Source organism: Sapajus apella, unplaced genomic scaffold (assembly GCF_009761245.1).
Source record: "Sapajus apella isolate SASKATOON/1434 unplaced genomic scaffold, GSC_monkey_1.0 scaffold33, whole genome shotgun sequence".
Lineage (NCBI taxonomy): Eukaryota > Metazoa > Chordata > Mammalia > Primates > Cebidae > Sapajus > Sapajus apella.
In genome coordinates, this window is record NW_022436973.1 from 2,934,516 (window position 1) to 2,949,971 (window position 15,456).

General features: G+C 38.2%; 1 long non-coding RNA gene across 1 annotated transcript in view; it reads left to right on the forward strand.

Annotated features, from left to right (window-relative positions):
• Window positions 1–15,456, forward strand: part of LOC116562682 — a 92,605-nt gene that overhangs the window by 61,255 nt on the left and 15,894 nt on the right. The window contains exon 3 of the long non-coding RNA XR_004274055.1: window positions 7,109–7,251. This is a non-coding gene — a long non-coding RNA (uncharacterized LOC116562682). The remainder of the gene's footprint in view (window positions 1–7,108; window positions 7,252–15,456) is intronic.

Sequence of the window (15,456 nt, forward strand, 5' to 3'; positions counted from 1 at the left end):
ATGGGAGGAGGTCTTGTTAATCAGATTGCAAGATTCTGGCCACTAGCAGAAGCTAAGACCATAGTGGTTTATGCCCTGTGGGAGTGGCACCATGGCAGTAATTACTGCCAGAGATGCCACTAGGAGCACAGGGGAAGGGAGAAACATATCCTGGCTTCCCCACTGTGCTCTTGCTCACATGCTTCCCATTGGTTAAAACTACCCTGAAACCAGAAGACAAGGGGCCCTGGGGAGCGTAGATCCCACAGCAGATCAGAGGAAGGGTGTTAAATGGATCTGAGCTCAGACAGGCTGTTGACCAGTTCAGAGCTAAGGATTGTTGGGAGCACTAAAGAAGAGCATGTGGCACACAACGTGAGACAGGATGACAAAGCTTGTAGGACACCGTGTGTGTGACCAGTCTGGCTGATGACCCGCTACCAGTGTCAGGGAATGGAAGTTGCAGAGAGTCTGCTTGGATGCATGGCTGTTGAGGCTCCTTAAGGTATGAGCAAGCAGTTCAAAAGAGATGCAGAAGGAAGGCAGTGCCCTTTGCAGCCAGCAAGGAACTGCCTGTATACCTGACCTGCTGGCATCTTCCCAGGCTTGGCTCCAGTCATCCAGGTTCCTCTTTTATTCTCTGTCCTGCTGCCTCAGAGTGAGCATCCAGGGGACTGCGGGGAGATTCTGGCTCCTGTCTTCTTCATCTGGGGCTGGACACCTGGCTGGCAAGTGTGGAAACAGGGGGACCCACAGAGGGAAGGACATTTGGGTCTGAAATTTAGATATTCTCGAACTTGCTCTGAGACTTTCAGGATTGGAACTGGGGCCATGTGCTTCTCTCCTCTGCTTACCTCTCTGACCATCCTAACATTTGTCCTGGCAGCAGAACTATTGCTCTTAAATTTTTGGTCAAAGCAATCAGGGTCACTCTACCAATCTCCCTTCCTTCACCTTTCCCTCCTTTTTCCCACTTCCTCTCTCCCTTTTTGATTTCCAATAATTTTTGATCATTTACTATGTGTCAAGGATTCTGCTATGTAAACAATAGGAATATAATGGTGAGTAAAATAGCTTAAAAAATACATGTTTTTGAAATTTTAAAACCTAAATAACTCGTGGTTAAAATTAGAAATTCTAGAGTATGTAATATAGAAAAGATTTGTGACTAAATAGTAAAGGAAATTCTGTGTAACAAAATGTGTAAAATACACCGAAAGCAGTACTTTGACTGGTACAACCTTGACTGTTGATAATAAGCTTAAGAGGATAAGAAAGGAATAATAGACTAAATCCCATAAAGGTTTAGAACATAGGAAGGAAATAACAAAATAAGAGCACAAGTTAATAATACAACCAGAAGGCCTATTGGGGAGGCTCAATAAACCCATACTGACTACAAAAAAGCTAGAAATGAAAAGGAGAGTCTCGCTGCATATACAGCAGGCAGACATCACAAATAACAAAACAGTACATGAATAATTTTATACCAAAATATTGGACTTTTTTTTTTTTTTTTTCAGACAGAGTCTCGCTCTGTCACCTAGGCTGGAGTGCAGTGGCATGATCTTGGCTCACTGCAATCTCTGCCTCCGGGTTCAAGCAATTTTCCTGTCTCAGCCTCCTGAGTAGCTGGAATTACAGGCACGTACCACCACACTTGGCTAATTTTTGTATTTTAGTAGGGACAGGGTTATACAATGTTGGTCAGGCTGGTTTTGAACTCCTGACCTCAGGTGATCTGCCCACTTTGGCCTCCCAAAGTGTTGGGATTACAGGTGTGAGCCACCGCTCCTGGCCACCAAAACATTGGACATCTTTCTAAAGGGAACACTTCTAAGAAAAATATAATTTGCCAAAACTGACTTAAGTAGAAGTAAGCAATGCAAATAGATCTATGGCCATTATCTTATTATTCCAGATAAAAAGTATAATTTTAATTTTATGAATAAGGAAATTGAGGCCTAGAGAGGTGAAGAAAATTGCTTAAGAGTCTGCAGGTTGGAAGGGGTGGAGGCAGAGCCAGGTGTTCCTGGATGGCAGGATTCTTTCTCCTGTGTTGGGAGGTTGAGGGAGGTGATGGGGCGAGTTCTCTGCTGGGAAATTCCCCAGAGATGTCTACTATTTGGGTTGGTCAACTACCAGATGCTTTTAATGCACCTCTAGGAGAGGCATTTGGCACCTGAATTTTCCCTGAAGGTTTCACCATCACCATCTCCAATTAAAGTGGCACAGTAGCCCTGTACCACCTGGAGAGCATTTTGTACCGCCCATCTGAGGGGAGCAGGATAGGCAGCCTAAGCCTTGGCCCACAGCCCTTTGACTCAGCAACCGCCCAGGCCCAAGAACGCCCAGTGCCTGACTGGGCGTCCACAGCCACGGCCCAGGCCTCTGAGCCAGGTTGCCTCTTGGGAAAAAGCAGGTGGTGGCTTGCTGCAGAGAACGTGTGGGTGACAAGCTCCCATCATTTGAGGCCTCCAAGAAGCCACATCCTGTGGATGGGAAATGAGTCTTGAAATGGAAATTGTGATTGAAGATGCAATGACTGACCTTGGCCTTGAGAACACTTGTGAAGTGGCATCTATCTGTCTGCTTTGCATCCCTTTACCCTTTCTCTTGGGAGTATCACCTCACCCTCCCCTTCTTGGGGTTCTGGTGAGGTTGCCAAGGACAAAATCCTACCATCTGTGGCCACAGTAGGCAAGCTGACAAGCTATTCCCTCAGTTGGGCTATATGGATACTCCCTCTTCCTCTGGGTTTGCTAAACGCCAGTGATGTCAGCCTGGGGTTTTCTGGGGACATGCCCACCACCTTCTGCATCACAATAGCTAAAGGAGAAAATGAGGAAACACACAGAAGCACACAAAGCTGAGAGAAAGTGGAGATGCCTGACAATATTATTTGATCTCCTGGATCCAGATGAGCCTGCAGCACCATTTCCCTTCTGTAGTAGGAGGCAATATTGTCTTATTTTTTATTTTTTCTCAGACAGAGTCTCACTGTCACCCAGGCTGGAGAGCAGTGGCGCGATCTCAGCTTACTGCAACCTCTGCCTCCAGGGTTCAAGCGATTCTCCTGCTCAGCCTCCTGAGTAGCTAGAGCTACAGGCGCCCTCCACCACTAATTTTTGTATTTTTAGTAGAGACGGGGTTTTGATATGTTGGGCAGGCTGGTCTAGATCTCTTGACCTGAAGTGATCAGCCTGCCTTGGCCTCCCAAAGTGCTGGGATTGCTGACATGAGCCGCTGCACTTGGCCAATCTTGTATCTTTGTTCTTAAATATGTTTGAGTTGGGCTTTTGTCTCCTGAAACCCAGCGTCCTGACTAATGCAGTTTGTCCTGGCTTCCCTCTTTCTGTGTCCCTTCTGAGTGGGACACAGAAATTTCTCTGACACCCTATGACTCCCCTCAAGCGCTCTCAGGAAACGGGCCACACAAAGCATTCAACTAGCTGTTTTCAGTTGAATGTTTAGCTTGGCTCTGAGTATTTTAATGGTTGCCATAATGATAAAGAATCATGAAAAAGAGCCTGCAGAGGTGGGAACTCAAGAAAACATATCTGCTTGGGGAAGGGGGTAGACAAAGATATTCATCATTGCTAACATTGTTTGAGTCAGAAATGGTGCCCTGTGCTCCCAGTGAATCAGCTCACTTTATCTGTACAGTGACTATACTTGTTAGCTTCTAGTATTTTTCATTTTGTTTTACAGATGAGGAAACTGAGGTTGCAGAGCTTAGATAATTTGCCTACGGTCACAGAGTTAGGAAGCCGTGGTGTCAAATTTTGAACTGAGGTATTTTACTTAGTAGTCTATGTTCTGAACCACTTTGTTCACTTAAATGATTAAGTGACTTAAACAAGTTTAGCTTGATGGAATTGGTTGGCCATGGTAGTGGGGAGTGCTAGGCTTTTTTTTTTTTTTCCAAAATTATCTTTAATGTATTTAATATAGTTTTCTTAGCTTAAAGACACATAGAAAAGGTAAGTTTTTTTTTTTTTTTTTTGAGGGGGGTTGCATGAGAAATGCTGTGAGTTAAAAGAAGAAACTAAAACAAATGGACAATAAACCCTGAAACAACCCTTTCCATGGCTGCCAGAATTCCCCTGCCAAACCAAAGTGATTCTGTTCCCTTCATAAAAGGAAAAGCTGTCACAGAGCCCCTCTGCCTGGAGGTTAAAGGCTGTATTTCAGCACCTGACTAAAAGCTCTCCAGATCTGGTGCTGACCACTTTCCCAAAATTACCCACTGCACTCATTGCCCTGAGGCAGCTTCACTGAGCAGGCCCTGAGGTTTCAGCTTTAGAGTCCTTGCTAGTGGTCCTAGCAAGGAATTCCCATGGCCGTGTGGTTCTGCAAAATTTGCAAAAATAAGATATTTAAACTGACCTAGGTTAAGGCCACTCTCTCTTCTTCTCTGATATTTGTACCATTTCTCTGTCTCTTCTATACTGTCAGAGTGGTCCCAAGGACTTTGGGAATCTGGCTAAGAAGAAATTGAGTTGGGGATACACTTAGTTTAGATTTATAGTTGTGTGATTTGCAGTCGCTTCCATATACAGGTAAGTAATTGCTAATCATCCCAGTGTAGAAATCTACTTCCAAGGACACTGGGACCACCTACTGTGCCGACTCACATGTGATGTGTGAATGTTGTGAAGTGAAGGTTTGGGGCCAGAGGCTGTTTCATAATGTGAACGTGTTCTGTGGTGCCCAAAGTATGGCGGAGAAACCACATTTTAAATATACGGAGCTGGAAGCTAGTCTGTGGAAAAATCCTTACAAGTTCCAGAGCTCAAATATGAAAAAAATTTGATGGAAGCTTTGCCAAACTTTGTGACAATCCTTAAAACATATAGAGGATATAAACAAAAAGTTAGGAAGTGGAGAGACATTTTCTAAATTACCAGTAACAACAGTCAAACTGATCAATCACTAATATTAAAAACTGTATTATGATATAATTGACATGGGAGGAGACAAAGAGAATGAAGGCAAAGCAGGAAAAACAATATTATAGAAGTATTTCGGCAGTTAATTAATGCATAACATGGCTATTTACCTGAATGGCTGAGATGTTTCTGGCATTTGTCAGCTTTTTATTTATAAAATTTACAATTAGTTGTGATTTCTTATTCTAAGTGAATATTCCCTTTTCTTCCTACATTTTTAGTTATTTATTTAAAAAATCGTCTTTATTGAGGTATAAATTTGCAATGAAATCCACACACCTCAGGGGACTGTTTGTGAGTTTTGACAAGTGTATATACCTGGGTAACCATCACTGCAATTAAAACATAGAACATTTCTGTCACCCCAGACCAATCCTTCCTGTCCTTTTACCTGCAACCTCCCTGAACACTCTTCCCCAGATAAGCACTGACCTGTTTTTTAAAAATCACTATAGATTTTGGTTGTTCTAGAAACGTCACTTAAATGGAATTATGCGGTACCCTTTTATGCTTGGCCTTTACTGAGGGGGAGATCTGCAGTGTGTGTGTGTGTGTGTGTGTGTGTGTGTGTGTGTGTGCTCTGAACCATACCTTATTTTGTGTTATATACAAATTTACCTTTTTTTCTTTTAATAAGACTTTCTAATTGGGATACTCTGCATATGGCCTACTGCTGCCTTGCGCTTTGGCTATGTTGGGCATCCCTCCTTCCCAAGAAACTCCCCATGTACACTTCTGAGTCTATGCCCAGAACACACTGTTTCCTCTGCCTGAAATGCCCTTCCCTCCTGAGCCACTGGATGGACCAATGATCATCTCTCCTTGTCCAGGTCCAATGTCTCCTTCCTCCTGGTTTTTCCCAGGTAGAATAGCACACTACTTTCTTAGATGCCCTAGGAAGTTTGGCTTATATTTCTCATCAACACTCATTTTATATTGAAATCATTTTATTTTGTCATTTTTTCCTTCTTAGAATCTGAGGTTTTTAATGGAGATTTTTTATGGGGGCATTGTGTGTTCAACATGTGACACTTGCTTCTCTCTGCCCCCTGCTCACCCTAAGCCAGTAGACTGTCTTATGCATAGCAACAAATGTTTATTGCAAATGAAAAAAGGGAAACTCTTCACCTAATGTTATAGAAACAAGACAAATAATTCCTTCATTTAGCTGTAGCCATTACTATTTGGTTTCTTGTTTGCCAAGAGCAACCAAATAGTGGGGACAGTAGCACTCACCATTCAGCTAATGGAACTGAAGTGAATTGACTCCATGGGGAATGTCAAAGGAGCCCTGCTCTGGAGGCATAATGGACTGAAGACTGTTCCCCTAAGGGGTATGTCCAGTCCTAGCCCCTGGAACCTGTGAGTGTGACCTTATTTGGAAATGAGATCTTTGCAGATGTAATTAAGATGAGGAGCTTGAGGTGAGATCATCCTGGATTAGGGTGGGACCTAAATCCAATGACAAGTGTCCTTGTAAGAGACAGGAAAGAAGATACAAAGACACCCAAGGAAGGAGGCCATGTGAAGACAGAGGCAGGCATTGGAGCAATGCCGCCACCAGCCAAGGAATGTCAGGAGCCACCAGAACCTGGAAGATCCAAGGCAGGATCCTACAGTTGAACCATTGGCAGAAGCATGACTTTGCAGGCACTGACTCAATGGGCTTGTGACTTACCACATTGTTTGTAATAGTAGAAAGTTAGAAACAATTTGATATACTCTAAGAGTATTGGTTCAATACATGTTGGTATAGTGACAGAAGTGGAAAAATGCAGCCCTCAAACTTCATATTGATATTATAGGGAGATACCTAATAACTTGAAGAAATGCTGAAGATAAAATGTTATATACATATATACACATACGTATTATGAAATAGAATAAACTATCCCTGTTTCAATGGTAAGAAATTTTAGGTAAAGAGAAGGGACATTTCTTGCTGAGGATCATATAGCTGGTAAATACTGAACACAAGTTCGCTGCAAACCCAGGACAATGTCATGCTGTTATGGGCTGGCTTGCATCCCCGCAAAGTCCTATTCTTGCAGTCCTAACCCCCCAGTACCTCGAAATGTAACCGTTTTTGGCAATAAGGTTTTTAAAGAGATGATTGAGATTAAATGAGAACTTTCTTTCCTGTGGGCCCTCATCTAGTCTGATTGATGTCTTTATAGGAAGAGGAAATTTGGACACAAATAGGCACTGAAGATCGTGTGAAGGCACAGGGAGGAGGTGGCCTTCGGCAAGCCAAGGAGAGAAGCCTCAGAAGACACCAACCCTGCCAATGCCGTGACCTCAGACTCCAGCCCCCAGAACTGTGAGAAATACATTTCTATTATTTATGTCAACCTGTGGTCCTCTGCTATGGCAGCCGTGGAACTAACATACATGCCCAAGAACTTTTCACACTTTGACATATTTTAATTGTTTAGAGCTGCCTAATAGAAATATACTATGAACCACGCATGTAATTTAAAATTTTCTAGGAACTACATTGAAAAAGTAAAAAAAAAGTGCTGAAATTAATTTTAATAACACATTTTATTTAATCCAATAAATTAAAATATGATTATTTTAACATGCAACTTCTAAGAGACATTATTAATAAGATACTTTACATTCCTTTTTTCATGCTAAGTCTTTGTATGTGTGTTTGGTGTGTGTTTTATATTTATAGCACATATTAATTTAGATTAGCCACATTTCATATGGGTTAATAGCCACATGGGGCTAGTTGTTACCATGTTAGACATTACAGGTATAGATAAACCATTTCTTTTCTCAACATCAATTAAAAAAAAATCCTTGTTCTGTTCTGTCAATACATGATCATTAAAAAATACATTTAAAAATTGAGCAAGTTTTCTCAGGAATGTTATTCCTGGAAATCTGGTCTTGGCTTTGACATTAGCAACTCAAATAGCTGAATTAGTTGTTCATCCAAAGACTAAGCTATTTAAATATTTTGGCCGTTAGCTTTCTTCCCTGGCATTAGACTGTAAGCATTCAGAAGCTGATCCTAATCCTGGAAGATACAATCTTGATGCCTTAATTGCAAATATTGAAATCCCAAAGGGTCAAAATCCTGAAAATACAATTCTGGAAGAAATAATAGAAAATTATTTAAAAACCTTTTATTTACATTTAAAAAGGGTTTTCCTTGAGAAACATATAAAAACATGACAGAACACTTCATAGGCCAATTTATGCAATAAAATAAGGAATAATAACATACATTTTTTATAAGCATAAACACCCAGGTATACTAAAAACATTTGTAGGAGTGTAACAGTTATGATCAGACAAACTGTATTCATAAAGAAATAGATCAAAAAGTGAAATGTGTGAATGCATATAATCATGGTTGGTAGTTGCCTGCACCCAGCTTTATAACTGGTCACTTGAAATACTGGGTCAGACAACTTGTATTTTGATGAGACTGATCAAAACCCTCAATGGGTCACCACTGCATATGCAGTCTTGCAAAGAGCTGATATCTCAAGAAATTTTAGCTTTCAAAAATGAAGGTGAACAAAAATGACATCTCTTATTCTATGCAGGAAATTTAAATGTTTTTACGTTAAGAACCAGAGAAACTTGTGGTTTATCAGTCAATAACTGAAGCTTCACTACCTGGGGGGCTGTAGATGTAACATCTGAAGTCCACAGGCCAGCAAGCCTGGAGTACTGATATCCAAAGCAGCAGAAGAGAGTCTTCCCCAGTTCTCAGAGAGAAATCAATTTGCCTTCTCTGCTCTGGCTGACTGGATGGTGCCTGCCAAGGTTGAGGGCAGATCCTCCCTACAGAGTTCACTCAGACTCAGATTCATCTCCTCTGGAAACATCCTCACAGACACTCCCAAAATAATGCTTTATCAGGTCTCTAGGGATTCCTTAATCCAGCCAAGTTGACACCTAAAATTAAATTCACAAGTCCACCTCTTGTTAACTTGGCACCCATATGCATCTCCTTAAACCATACTTAATTTCCAAACAAAGTAACACTAACAAAGTAATTGTTCTCCCCAACCTGATGCAATTATTCTGTGATTGTGATTTTTGGGATTTTAGACCTTAGGGATTTTAGACTTTAGAAATGTAGACTTCAAGGATTTCAACATTTGGAGTTATGGCATTTGGCATTGTGTTTTGTGGAATTATAATCCAAAGGAAAGCATCAAATTCAGAATGTTCCTAGGCCTGGAGGGAGACCCTTTTTGCCCCTCATCCCTTTCATCACATACCCCTACTATCTCACTTGCATATTTTTTTGTAGCAGTTAAGGGACCATACTTCTCTTTCCTTCATTGACATCTCACATCCAAGTTTTATTTTGCTGATGGCTGGGGCACATGAGCCAGAGAAAACTGAATGGGTTCAAGTAGCCTGGTATTTCCAGGATCTTATAAAAACTTTGCAGAAACCAGGAATGCAGATGAGTTGAGGAAGACTCAGTCAGAACCCCATAGCCATTGCTCTCAACCCTTACTGATTCGTAAGTGAAGGGAATCCCTCATTTCTGAGTGTAGCTGAGGACATGATCAGCTGAAGGAGCAGAGGAAGGGAAAAATGAACTATTAAATGCTGAATGTCTGCTTACGTACCAGTCATTTCCTTGGTGCCAGTCCGCAGTGTGTCTATTGAGCAAAGCATGGTAGGTTTCCAAAGAAATCAGCTGGATAAATTCCAGTTTAAAATGGCATCTGGCTAGCTAATGCTGCCCCTGACACAGCCTCTCTTGATTTCCAATTAACCTCTCTAATGAAGACACAGAAACAGTGCAGCCCTGCTATCGTAAAAGTGGAGACGCACTTTCCCTCTCCCTCTCTTTGCATTGGCTCAGAGACATAGCATCTGCAGCAATTAAAAAGTTGGATGGCCGTCTTTCAAGTCTGTGAGCCTTGCTTTTTAAGGCAGCCAAATCTTGCCATCCTTAATATATTTGTTGGAGATCATATGTTTTGTAAAATGACAGGGTAGAAAGTTGGGACCTTAATACATGGATCCTGGGAGGAATAGATACTACAGGGAAAGTCATGTGATGAGGACAAAGACAGGACAGACTGAGCAGCAGGGCCTGCCGGACACTGCAGACTTTCATGTGTTTGGCTGGTTTTGAATGTCAGAGAATAAGGCAGGAAAAGTTGGAAGGGATTCCACCTCAGTAGAGCAGAGCTTCATTAAATAGAAAGCTGAAAAAAAAAAAAAAAAAAAAAAGAAGAGTAGATTTTAAAATAACCCCCTTCCCCAACACACAAATAAAAACATACCAAATTCTCCACGTAAATGTGGGGTCAAAGAAGTTAATAAATGTCTTCCCTCAAAGAAAAATTTAGGTCTCAACATTTTCTCAAGTGAATTCTCTCAATATTTAATAAGAAATAACATTGATTACAAACACTTTCAGAAAATAAAGCAGGAAGAAACACTCTCTAATTCATTTTATTACACTCATTTATGAAACTATAATGCCCAAATCTGATAAATATTTCCTCTTGCTCTAAAAAAAAATTAAAGGAAGATAGAAAGAGAATTATTGACAAAAAATCCTGGATGAACAGAGCCTCAAAAACCCTTAACAAAATATGAGCAAATGAAATCCAGTAGTATATATGAAAAGAATAATACATTATGACTTTTTTATTATCTCAGAATTATTTCAGAAATATAAAGTTGGTTTAACACTTAAAAATCCAACAGTATATCCACTGCATTAACAGAAGTAAGAAGAAACATGTATTAAAGAGAAAAGGGACTTGACAAAAAGTGAACAGCCCATGATAAAGACAATCTAGTAACTAATCTAGTAATAAAACAATCTAGTAATAAAAGAGAAACTTCTCAATCTGATAAAGATTATTTGTTAAAAAGCTATATCCAACATCATACTTATTGGTGAAATATTGAACATGTTCTCACTAAGACTGGAAACAAGGCAAAGAGGGCTTCTCTCACCATTCCTATTCGACATTGTGCGGAGATTATAGCCATTGCAAAAGGACAGAAAACAAAAATTAAAAAAATGCAGACAGATAGGAAGAGGTAAAATTGTATTTATTTGCTGGTGTCGTGATTGTTTACATAGAAAATCTTGATAAATCTATGAAACAACGACTAGAACTAATAAGTGAATTTAGAAAGCTCATAAGATTCAAGGTAAATATACACAAATTAATTTTATTATTTATATACTAGCAACAAATGTTTGGAAAGTAAAATGTTAAGAAAGTCTTTACAGATTATCAGAAAAAAATACTGAGGATTTGATTTAAAAGTATATAGAAGACTTTACACTGAAAACTATAAAACATTGCTGAGAGTAAATAAAGAAGACCCAAATCAATGGGTATTTATGGATATGAAGATACAATGTTGTCAAGACGATAATTCTCTCCCAACTGACCAATAGATTTAACATAATCACAATAGAAAGACTTTTGCAGAAACTGAAAAAATGACTCTACTCTTTATATATAAATGCAAGAACCTAGAATACTTTGATAAAGCAATCTTTTTTTTTTTGATAAAGCAATCTTGATAAAGAAGAATAGTTAGTTAGATGACTTACACTGTCTGATTTCAAGATTCATTTTAAAGCTAAAGCAATTAAGACAATGTGGTACTGGCATAACCATCAAAAAATGATTAATGGAACAGAACAGAAAGCTCAGAAACACGCTTTACTGGCCAACTAATTTTTGACAGAGGAACCAAAGCAATTCAATGCAGAAAGAAAAGTCTTTTAACTAAGGTTGCTGAAATAATTAGTTATTCATGTGAAGAAAAGGACTTTACCACTTTATACAATACACAAACCATAAAGTTTTCAATAGAAATATAGGAGAGTATCTTTATGACGTAGGGATAGACAAAGTTTTCTTTGACAAGACTCAGAAAAACTGATAAATCAGACTTCATGAAAGTTTGAAACTTCTGCTCATAAATAGACACTGTTGAGAAAACTACTGCTTATAAATAGACACTGTTAAGCAGGCAATCTATAAACTGGATAAAATCATATGTAAAACCGATGTTATCTGACAACAGACTGGTAACCAAAATGTATAAAGAAATCCTGCAATTTAATAATAAAAGAATAAAACCCTGATAAAAATGGGCAAATTAATTGGACAGGTATTTCACAAAATATATATACCTGGCCAATGAACAGATATAAAAATACTCAATATCATTAGTCATCAGGAAAATTCAAACTGCTGTGATATCCTTATTTACCCTCCAGAAGTTCTAAAATGAAAGATGGAAACAATCCCAATTGTCAAGAATGTGGAGCAACTGGAATTTTCATACATTGTTCGTGGGAGTTTGGCAAAAAGTCATAATTTTTCATAAACCTGAACACATATCTACTCTGTGATTCAGAAATTTCAATCCCAGGTAATTTTCCAAGAAAACTAAAAATATATGCCCACAAAAAGGTTCGTACAAGAATGTTCCTAGCAGGACATTATTAATATATAATAATAATAATAAGCTGGAAAAAGCCCAGGTGTCCATTAATAGGAGAATGAGTAAATAAATTATGATATATTCATGCAATGGAATACTACTTAGTAGTAGTAAGGAATAGAAAGGAACAAATTATTGAACATGCAACAACACAGACTAATCTAAAAGGGTTTTGTCGTGTGAAAGAAGTCATCCACAATATATGTATGGGAACTATATTCCGTAATATGTATTTCTAAAATAGGCAAAACTAATTCACGGTGGAGAAAAACAGAATAGTAATTGACTCTGGTCACTGATGAAAAAGGGGCATGAGGGAATTTCCTGGAACAATGCAGTACTTACATCTTGATAGAGGTTTGGGTACATAGAGGTATGCATTTGTCAAAACTCAGCCAATATATAGCCTTTCACTGTGTACATTTTACCCCCCAAAACTGTAAACAAATACTGAACTGCAGTTAATAATATGTTTTCTGAAATATTTAGGAGGAATATATATACACATATACATATATACACATATGTGTTTATATATACATAATTTAATTTAAAGTATATAAAAAACAACATAAATTGATGTATGGATAGATGAATAAGTATGTGACAAAGGAATTAAGGCGTTATTGGGAGACTGTGAGTACTCCCTATAAAATTCTTTCAACTTTTTTGTATACCTGAAACTTCTTATTTTAACATATTGGAAAGAAACTAAAATCAGATCGGCAAATTTTAGCTTAGAAATATAAAAAAAGAATGAATAGAAAGTCAACTATATATCTAGTTGGAAAGATTGTATATTGCAAAGATATTAATTAGTACCTCATTAATTCATACATTTAATATGGCTTGGAATTTTGATTTTGAAAGTGATTCTGAATTTTTTTAGACAAAACAAGGGCTGCCTCATGCAACAGAAGTAAAAATGTCATTGTTACATATTTGTCATATACAGTACTGTAGTTAAAACAATATGGCATTATACAATTAAAATATAATGTCGTGAAATAGAAGGGGTAGTCTTGAAGTACATGCTAGAATACTATAAGCTTAATAGAAGATAAAAGAAATGTTAATTCTTTGGAAATGAATGAATTTTTTTGGAAGTGAATGTTGGAATAAAATAAAATGAGAACCATACCTCACATTATCTCCTAAATTAAATTATAAATGGATTAAAGAGTTAATTTTTAAAATACAGGGAGTTCTTGCTTTAGGCAGTTATGATATACACAAATTTTACTTAACACAGCATAGTGATTGCCAGTATGAAAAACTAGAATAATATATAATAAATATTTAATTGATTTTCAGATGATGAAAGACATTCTAAGCCTAAGAGCGATAGAAGAGATCTTAAGTATAAGAATAATATATTTGGCCACTGAAAAAAGAAAAATCTATGTCTTTAAAAATATTATAAACAACAGTAAAATAAAAATGTCAAAATTGGAAAAATACTTACAATATATACGGCAGCTTGGTTACTATCCTTAATATATGCAGAGATTTTTTTTAAATTGTCATATAAAAAAAGAAAATCAAAGAAAAAATGGCCATAAGACTTTCACATACGATTTGCTGAAGCATCAAAATATAATACGTTTGTAAAAATCTCTCATTATTATGAAAAACTTTACATTAAAAATGAAAGATACTTTTTTTTTTTAATATTAACAAAGATGAAAAAAAAAAAAAAACCTTCTCTGAGATAGTTTTGTTAAGTTTGTGCTTCCTTTGGAGACAGAGTCTCATTCTATCACCCAGGCTGGAGAGCAGTGGTGTGATCTTGGCTCACAGCAATCTCCACTTCCTGGGTCCAAGCGATTCTCCCACATCAGCCTCCCAAGTAGCTGGGATTACAGGCACCCACCACCATGCCTGGCTAACTTTTGTATTTCTAGTAGAGACAGGGTTTCACCATGTTTGTTAGACTGATCTTGAACTCCTGACCTCAGGTGATCCACCCCATCAGCCTCCCAGAGTGCTGGGATTACAGGTGTGAGCCACTGTGCCCAGCCAGTGTTTCCCTTGTTTTGCTGTCAAGGGTGGTGCTGGGGTGAGCATCCTTATATATCTTGGATAAACTCTCATTATTTCCTCAGGATAATTATGCACATAGATGGTGTTTTCTTCTATTGCTATTGTTTTATTCCTTAAGTTGGTTGGTAAGCATGTAAGGGTTTGTTATATGAATATATTTTAAGATGTTTGAAATGACATCTAATACGTTAAAAGGATTTTGAATGCAAAAAACAGAAAATGCATAAAAAATATAAATAATGGTTATCACTGGAGGATATGATATAGATGATTTCTCTTTTCTTTCTTATAGTTTTTCTTAGTTTTCTTCTTTTTTTTAAATTACACTTTAAGTTCTGGGGTACATGTGCAGAACATGCAGGTTTGTTATACAGGTATACATATATGTGCCATGGTGGTTTGCTGCATCCATCACCCTGCTGTCTACATTAGATATTTCTCCTAATGCTCTCCCTCCCTATGTCCCCACCCTCTGCTATCGCTCTCCTAGCCCCCAGCCCCCCAACAGGCCCCGGTGTGTGATGTTCCCCTCCCTGTGTCCATGTGTTCTCATTGTTCAAAACCCACTTATGAATGAGAACATGCGGTGTTTGGTTTTCTGTTCTTGTGTCAGTTTGCTGAGAATGATGGTTTCCAGATTAATCCATGACCCTGCAAAGGACATGAACTCATCCTTTTTATGGCTGCATAGTATTCCATGGTGTATATGCGCCACATTTCTTTATCCAGTCTATCATTGATAGGCATTCGGGTTGTTTCCAAGTCTTTGCTATTGTGAACAGTGCCGCAATAAACGTATGTGTGCATGTGTCTTTATAATAGAATGATTTATAATCCTTTGGGTATATAGCCAGTAATGGGATTGTTGGGTCAAATGATATGTCTATTTCTAGATCCTTGAGGAATCACCATCTTCCACAATGGTTGAACTAATTTACATTCCCATCAACAGTGTAAAAGTGTTCCTATTTTTCCACATCCTCTCCAGCATCTGTTGTTTCCTGATTTT